Source organism: Ascidia mentula, chromosome 3, assembly GCF_947561715.1.
Source record: "Ascidia mentula chromosome 3, kaAscMent1.1, whole genome shotgun sequence".
Classification (NCBI taxonomy): domain Eukaryota; kingdom Metazoa; phylum Chordata; class Ascidiacea; order Phlebobranchia; family Ascidiidae; genus Ascidia; species Ascidia mentula.
In genome coordinates, this window is record NC_138568.1 from 13529223 (window position 1) to 13538248 (window position 9026).

The 9026-nt window shown below is 40.5% G+C and overlaps 1 pseudogene; it reads right to left on the reverse strand.

Moving 5' to 3' along the window:
- Positions 1-311: 311 nt before the first annotated feature.
- LOC145895670 (uncharacterized) lies at positions 312-8104 on the reverse strand (annotated as a pseudogene).
- Between the last annotated feature and the right edge of the window lie 922 nt (positions 8105-9026).

Below are 9026 nucleotides of genomic sequence, written 5' to 3' on the forward strand. Positions count from 1 at the left end.
GGTGTTGAAACCTCCTTTTTCTAGTCCGCAAATAAAAAAACTGAAATGGTTATATTTTTTTAATTGTCAGGCCATAGTTCATGGTTCGACCTATCTGCAGGTGGACACTGACATATTATCCTCTCGCCCGTCAGGAAAACGGATAACATCTCTTAATTTTAGGAGAAAAGCGACATTGGAATCTCGTAGCCAAGATGGCAGTGATTTCCCATTCGGTGAGCGATGGGAAAAGGTGAAAACTAAATCATGGGGCGTGGAATTGGTAGCGGTGCACAACAACGAACGAATTGACCAGAGTGCATTGGACAATACTAATTCCCATCGAGTAACTGGCATGTAGTTGGAACGCAAACATAGATAAACTGCTTTCCATATATTACCATTAAATCGTTCAACTTGCGAATTACCAAGCGGATTTTAAGGGGTTGAATGGCTGGCATGGCAATGCCTTCCTAAATTTTTTTAATTGAAGCTTTTCTCTGTAATGTTTGAGCCTCAATACAACAAACATATAGGGTGTGTTGGTGCTTGTTAGTTAATTGCCACAGGTAGCTGTTGATAACTTCATCATGAAGCCAACCAACATTGAATTTGTTGTCATGCTTTTTAAGTTCACAAACTTCAGCTGGCAGCAATGCACCATCCAGAGATCATTATTTTTGGCTAATTTGTGCAAGCTCTCCCGGAGATGTTCAGGTAGGTTGCTACTTTTAACAAATACACTCCTGGCAGCTCTTTCCCTGTTGCGAATACAAAACTTGCATAAGTTTGAACCTCTTACTACGTTTCCATGTCGCGGGTTCTGTCGAAGTGACGCAAGCCGAGTACTTGGCCAAACGGCTGAATTTATGGGCCATCAAAATAGGCCATGTAATGACTGCAGCAGGGTTTCGTAGCTTTTTGCGCAGTAAGCAGCAGTTTTAAATGTAACCTTTTACTGTCAAAATGGTACCGTAAACAAGGTCATCTTTGGAGGTGGTCCGAACACCAAGTAACACCCACGGTTACTCGTCCAAGCAATTGGAGTCGGTTAGAAGCGCCATTAACGCGCTCCACCAGGCCATTCGCTTGTGGGTGAAAAGCTGTCCAGTGGTCCTAGTGTAGAGCCTTTAAATTCGTATAGCAAGTGTAGCAGATTGTGGCGAATGTATTAAAATACACGCTAACTAGTGACCGAGCTTTCTGTACTTTTGTAGGTACTTAATAATTAAACAGTATCTTCTTAAACGTGCAGAATTTAAAGCGTAATATGGTACGAAGCAAGCTACACCCGGTTAGAAAATATTTTGAATATGATGTGGTGCAGAATAACTCCCGTTGTTTGTTAGACAATTGCTCTGCGAGTATAAAAGGGGACCATGCTTAAAACCTCATGTCATCATACATTACGAAAAAGTGTATGCTGTTTTTTTGAAGGAAAAGGTTGTTGTCAAATCAGGCAATACACCTACAGGCAAAAAAGTTAAAAACCAATGGTGATAGCCGCCACCCTCAATCAAGCGTTTTTCAAAACAATTTATTCCATTAACGGACCGGCGGAAAGTATACAGATTATAATATCGCTCTAAGCTGTTAATTTGCTTGAACCAGTCACTTACCGCGAACCGGAACAGAACCGGATAAAATAAGAAAATTAAAACCGGAACCAAAACTGAATCCGTATGACAAGCGGTTTGACTCCCTGTTATATTTACAAGGTCACGAATTAGTTGCCAAGTGGATTTGGAATTGTTACCACTGACTGAGTTTATGGTGAAAATAATTGTTTTACTGTGGCAATAATATGATTTAGTGTGTTTCGAAATCCTTTTGCTATCCACGGTTTGTTTTGTATTCTTTTTTCCCTTCTTATTTCAGAAAAATAAGAAGTTTCGAGTGGATGATTTGTTAAACGTAAATATAATGGTTTCAACTTAGGAGAAAGTAATTCAGAATCCGTGGAGGCTAGAAATTTAACTGATAAAAGAAGGTGTTGGTAGTGTAGGGAATTCTGCTTTCATAATTCGAAACCTTTTATTATTCAGTAATATTTCATGCAATGGCATGATTGGCAGGATCGCCCCACTGCGCAGGTCCTTGCTTATCGATCACAGCTACCGTATCGCGATCATTAGGTTTGCAGGCTTGGCAGCCCAGGCTTTTATTATTTTGTTTAAACTTGGTCCTTTGAAACTGTCTACACTCTTACATTTACAAATATAATGTTTCTGTTGCTGCCAGGCATATTGTAATTTAATAGTCTGTTCTTCTGGCACACTAAAAACGTAACTTTAATGACGGACGTTTCGCCTGTTATCCAACAAGGCTTCCTCAGGGTAATGATACTGGTACAGCACACAACCAACGCCAAGAAAACGTACCACCACGAAAAAATATAACGCTAACACCGCTAGTGAAATCACGTGATGCTATCAAAAGGGCGGGAAACAACAGTTACAGCAAGTTATTATAAAGCACCGGGAAATAGACGCCCTGTCATTGACGCAGAGATTGTACTTATGGATATGTAGCGCTTTTAAGGAAAAGGCGCTTTGTGTGATCCATCTCCTTTTCCAAAACCTTAGCCTTGTCCCAGGCAATCCGATAAGCTTTTAAGGCAGCATGCTTGGCTAACGCTGTCTTACTTGCTGTCTTTTGATGCAACGTCGCGGCGGTGCTCCGTAATTCTGGTTTTCAGGGCTCTTCCGGTTTCGCCGATGTAGATACCCTCGCACTCTCCACATGAAATTTGGTTTGGCCTATTCGGCCCCTTAGTATTGCGTTCGGAAGTTGCCCGGGCTCGTTTGTGGCGAAGCAGGTTCGCGGCATGCTTCTTTTTGTAATAACGTCACACATCACAGCCCAGGCTAGTTCAGAAGCGTAAGTTTGCGTAGCACTGGCACTGCAAAATGCACATAGAAAGACGGAAATAATCCAAGAGCATAAATAAACAAAGAATATATTATATGTTGCTCTACCACATGAATGTACTTTGCCTGTAAATTCAGTTTAACATATGTCAGGGAAGCAGAAAAAATAAACGATACATACAGTATTTAAACGAGTGACTCTTTTCTGGTTCCTTCAAAACTAGTTTGGCGTTTTTTGTCGTGCTGTTTGGCTCTAAACAAAAAAAATATCCTGGCAACCCTGGCGATGTAAGCGTTATATTTTTTCGTGGTGGTACGTTTTCTTGGCGTTGGTTGTGTGCTGTATCATTACCCTGAGGAAGCCTTGTTGGATAACAGGCGAAACGTCATTCCATAAAGTTACGTTTTTAGTGTGCCAGAAGAACTCTTACATTTACATACAGACTTTCTGACGCCATCGCTAGTTATCTCGCTTGCGCTACTTCTTCTATACGTCTCATTTGTATCTTTGTTTCTGCCTCGTCTTTGATGTATCCCTATATATAGTTTTAGACGAAGTCAGACATTTCTCGTTGTTATCCACGGTATGACGTTTTTTGTGTTGATTCTGTTGTATTTTTTGTAAAATACGAAAACGTTTTTTGTTGTGTAGTTGCAATCTCAATTTTTATTTAGGTTTCGTGTTTACAATAAAAGTCGGAATGATTTCCTGTACCTTAGAATCAACGTGGGTCAATGTGTAATTGTCGAAAACTAAAAACGAATCTTCAACTTCAAATGAAAGAATACGGTCAGGGACATAGTTAAAACTAACTTAACGTTAGGATAAACGAATCCGTCTCGATAGAGTTGGCCGATCAATCTTGTACCTTTAGAATTTAAATATTCAACGAGTGATCTCCTTGCAAATAAGTCACCTCTTCTTAAATCATGCAGGATCGTACCATTAATAGTCTCGCACGTTATCTCAGTCATTAAATCAGCGACGGTTATTGCTGCTTACTTATCACCGAGCACTTAATATCTCGCCACGGTACTGACGAGAAAGTAATGAATATACATTCGTTAACAAGGACTGTATCCGACATTCGACGAAGTGAATATTATTCGTCATGTTGCTAATACTATTGACAATAGAGTCGGTTGCCATATTGATAAATAGTGCCGCAGGAGAATTAGATTGCTGCGGAATACTCGCATCTTTGGCAACTTGATGTTCTGCATATTTCGAGTGCAGTTCTTCGGAACGATGACAGCTCTTCCTGTACATATAGCGTTAGAAGCGTAGCATGCTATTACTTCCTTGGGGCACTGAAACTGGTGATGTATGCTAAGCCCCAAAGCCGGAATTTCAAGGCGAAATAAACTGCCTGTCGCAGAATTACGATGCATCATCGTATGTTCACCTAATGGGACAGAGACGGCGCAATCTACATTTTTAGGTACCGACCATACGAAGGTACGAGTAAGGGTCGTAATATATCGTTGACTTCGTGATTACCAATTATTCGGGAAATCCTGTGCTTTTAGAGCACTTTTTAAGGTTCTTGTCGTTCAATGTAGCCATTTGAACATGGCCGAAAAGCCGTGATTGTGCTCCTAACCTACTGACCCCATGAAAAAGGAAAGCGTTGGCACATGTCTTTCAATGTAATTGCTTTAAACCATTTAGTCCAACGACAAACACAAGTTAACAAATAAGAATAACCATCACACTGAAGTAATGGACCGACCAAATCTACCTTCCGGTTCCAAGTAACGACCAAGAGGTGCACGATTATAGATAGTAACCTTAGACTTTTGACAAGGAATACATGTTCGACACCATTGATAAATGTCATCTTTCATACCACGCCAAACAAACCGGTCATTAATTAACTTCCTCGTTGCTTTGACACCAGGGTGAGATAAACCATGCAACGTCTGAAAGACCTTTCTCCGATAAGGCGGTGGAAAATAGGGTGAAATATACCCGTAGAAACGTCTCCGATTAGCGATTTGTCTTAGTCTGTATTCAATCCTGTTAGTGAATTGATATATGTAATCGAAATGTCTAGATTGTCGAGGTGAGTGGTGATCAGAAACTGGATGAAACGCCGTGACGAGGGGTTTGTGATTACATTGAAATCAGCCCCCTGTAAAATATATGTAAAGTAACGGATTGCTTTGTAAATTGACAGTAATTCCCGATCAAAGGTTGAATATCTTCGCTCCGGTCCTTTCAATGGCGCGGAAAAGAAAGCTAAAGGTTTCCAGGAACCGTCAGAAAACTGATTAAGACAAGCTCCAACCGCACACGCGCTACTATCGCATATAAGGGACATACGAGCATTATGCTTTTGTTTAAAAAATGATGTTATTTTGAAGTATGCCGAACAGTAATTACGAAGACGAAAAATATAAGGGGACACGAAGTTAAGCACACAGCCAAACGCATGCATTTTCCCAGTAATGTGTTACAACATGGCAATTTACAAATGGATGAAAAACAGTTCGCGGCAACATGAACCTGTTTTAGTAAGCTTAAGATCCTTTAACTTTTTATTGGTCACAATGTCCATGAGATTTAGTAAAGGTATAAAACATTTCAACTGTAGCTTAAGGTATATTTTTCGTTCGTATTTAAAAATCGTTATGTGATCTGAGGGAGAAATGTTTTGTTGAGGGGAATTTAAGTCGAAAAATGTCGGTAAGTTTGGAGTGTTGCATATAGTTTTGTAAGGTATCCTTTGGGCGTTCTTGCGTCAAATGTTAGGTTAAAATTCCCTCGCATTATAACTGGAGCACCAGAAAAGTTGGACAGCTCTGCGAATAGGTTGTGAAAATATTCTGGGGAGTCAACGTTGGGTGGAGTTAATTTCTATTTCAGCCAAAATGAATTGGCCTTCAGGCCTTTGTTGAACAGGATTCCTACTCCCCTGCCATGTGACCAAACAGCTTCCCCGCCCCATTCTTGTTGACGACTGGAATGGTTCAATTGCAAAAAAAGGCGATACACAATTGTTTAACCCCCGAACATGAATAAATATATTTTTAGTCCACTAACGATATCTCACTCGAATTCCATGCCGCACTTACAACGAAAGGGTTCGCTGGGGTTTATGAGCTGCGCAAATACCGATTCATCGAATTACAGACACACATTGTACCGCCACAGTCCATTCTTTCGAGCGCCCCAGCAGCGTGTTGATTTGAGGATTTTTTCGTTGCATTCTAAACAGTTGAAAGGAATCACACTTTCGCAGGCGTGCTTGAGTGAGGTAATTCCATGACTTGCAACTCATCGGTTAAGTAGTGACCAGCAATTATGTTGGACACTTTGGCTCTAAGTAGTAGTCGCACCATTGTTATCAGGTTGCACCTGACGCTCCAGGGTTTTTGTTGCCGTGGTTTTGCTTTAATTCTGTGTTTTGACGTTTTGGTGACTGAACATTTCCAAGCTTTGGATATTTACACTTTCTGCAGACGAATTGTTTTTGACCCTTTTTCCCAAAGTATTTACAGGTTGCCACCTGTCCATGGTATGTAGCATAAAATTCGCAGTCCATTATTCTGATGTAGCTTGGAATTGGATTATCTTCCAAGTCGCATTTTTGTTTTGATTTAACACGATTCACACAAGGTTTACTGGCAAATCAAAATGAATTCCAAATAGTTTTTCTGCATCTGTTAAAATTAGATTTTGTCGTATTATAGCGCTTACAAATGAAATAACATGATGACACACAGTTTCTACCTGCTTCTTGCAAAAAACGCATATGTTACTATCTATTTTCCGAAAAGAATGTAATTGCTCGTTGGTTGTCACAGCGTTTAGCTTCTATGGTTGATATGTAGACATGCTTATAAAAACAAGGGGCCATGGGGTCTCTTCAGTTAACCTTTTGTCCCAAATATCTTGTATATGTCTTTTGTTTTGTTCCGGGCATGCAAAGTCTGAATTACGGTATTTATCCCAATCCGTATTATTGGGCGTTAAACCGTACTTTTTGCAATTTTATTTGAAATAAAATCCCCGCTTTAATAAATGCATCCATGAACCCGGATTTTGCATGGTATTTTACTTGGGCAATGAGCCCATGGTCGATTTGTTCGGTTGTAAGCCAAGCGTTTTAAAAAGCTTCTTGACATGCTTATAAAAACAAGGGGCCATGGGGTCTCTTCAGTTAACCTTTTGTCCCAAATATCTTGTGCTTTTGGTTTATGAGGGGAATATATGTCTTTTGTTTTGTTCCGGGCATGCAAAGTCTGAATTACGGTATTTATCCCAATCCGTATTATTGGGCGTTAAACCGTACTTTTTGCAATTTTATTTGAAATAAAATCCCCGCTTTAATAAATGCATCCATGAACCCGGGTTTTGCATGGTATTTTACTTGGGCAATGAGCCCATGGTCGATTTGTTCGGTTGTAAGCCAAGCGTTTTAAAAAGCTTCTTGTAAGCTCCTACGGTGGCTCGCAAGGGTAAAATTCGCTTTTACATTTCTATTTAAAATTACCTCCAACCATTTTTCGTTGCAATACAGAATTCTATCACTAGTGGCGTTGCGCAATGGCGGCCACCGGGGGTTAATGATAATGTTAGTTGCGTTCAAAGGTTTGTGAGCTTTTGTCTGTTTAAAGTTTTGACGACCATAACCTGAAATGAAAATGTATCGACCATACGAGACACAGAAAATCCACGTGCACGAAACAGTAAATAAAGATGAGAGGGGGCGCTGTACAATGCAACGGTTCCATTTCCATTGAGTAGCATTTATAAGCTCTTCGTGGATCGGGGCACACCCGAACGTGTCATAAAACTTGCCCCGTCCTTCCCCATCAAAAAACATCGCAAGCCAATGCATTCCGAGTCTATCACTGGGATCAGTATTCACAATATATGCTTTGGGATAGGGGTGATTCAACGTGGTGAGTTAATCCCGCGCATAGACACCACAAAACACGGATCCAATGGCTTGGTCACGAGATAAAATAGATGCGATTTGAAGTTAGTCCATTTAAGCCGAGTAATAAAAAATTACGTTTTTGAATTTGTCAATCTACAATACATTGTCATATTCCGCGTACACCAAGATATTTATAGTGTTCGGAAGAGCCGTGCCAAAGTGAGCCTCCAAACGAATGTTACCGTGCTTAACCAAATCAAAGGTAACCAGATCCGCCATATCAGGACTGAGGTCAAAGCATGTGAATCCCTGGCCATATTCGGAGAGTGATATTCCACTACCGGCGTTTTCAAAAAATGTTCCCATCCCAGTAAAAAGGCTAATGAAGCTCCTCGCATAATTTTTTGATGTGAAATTTGGTTGAAGCGCCTTCCCTGGCACGATTAAGTGTTTAAAATTAAACGGATTTTTCGCATAAGCTCCATTAAATGCGTTTGGCCACGTATAAATGCATCATGTGTCGTAGAAAGGTTTCCACAGGGGCACTCGGACGTACTTTACGAACATATACAACCGAACGTCTTTAAGGTTGACCTTGTAACCGGTATCTGACCCCGCCATAATCGAAAATGGATCTTTACTCCTAATCAAGCGGATCTTCAGGTCAACGCCATTTAATATATATCGAAACTGATTCATCAAGTCGATATGGAGCTTTCCTAACATTTCAATGTGACGACTACCATTTGCACAGTCGCGTCTGGTGCTAAATCCAGCATCCAAAGTCTCAAACTTTCCTGTCGTATCTTTATGCCACATTGCCGCAGTTAATTGGGATTCTTTTGCATCATTCCCGAAGCTTTAAGGTGGCTGTACACAGAATGCGTAATGCGTGAACGTACGTAAACGGACCAAATTTTCGTTCCGAACCATCCGTTAAAAGGCACTGTACACAGAATCCGTTATCGTACGAATTTTCGCTTGGTTGCGCATGTCAACAAAGGACCGATGACTGCTGCTGCTGCGCACATGTACAATACAATTGCAGATCAGTGATTTTCCTTTGGTATCCTTGCTCAAAGATGGCGGATACTTAGATCAACAATAATGGCAAACGTTCAAACTGCAACTCAAGTTGTCAAGGCTACTGTGGTTTTTAAAGAAGTCTTTGGAAACTAGGGAATACAGTGCATTGGTGCCTATGAAGTAACTGTTGAACTTGTTGAGGGAGCTTGACGACAAGAGGAAACTGTATGTCTTCCCAACATCAAAGATTTCCCACCATTCA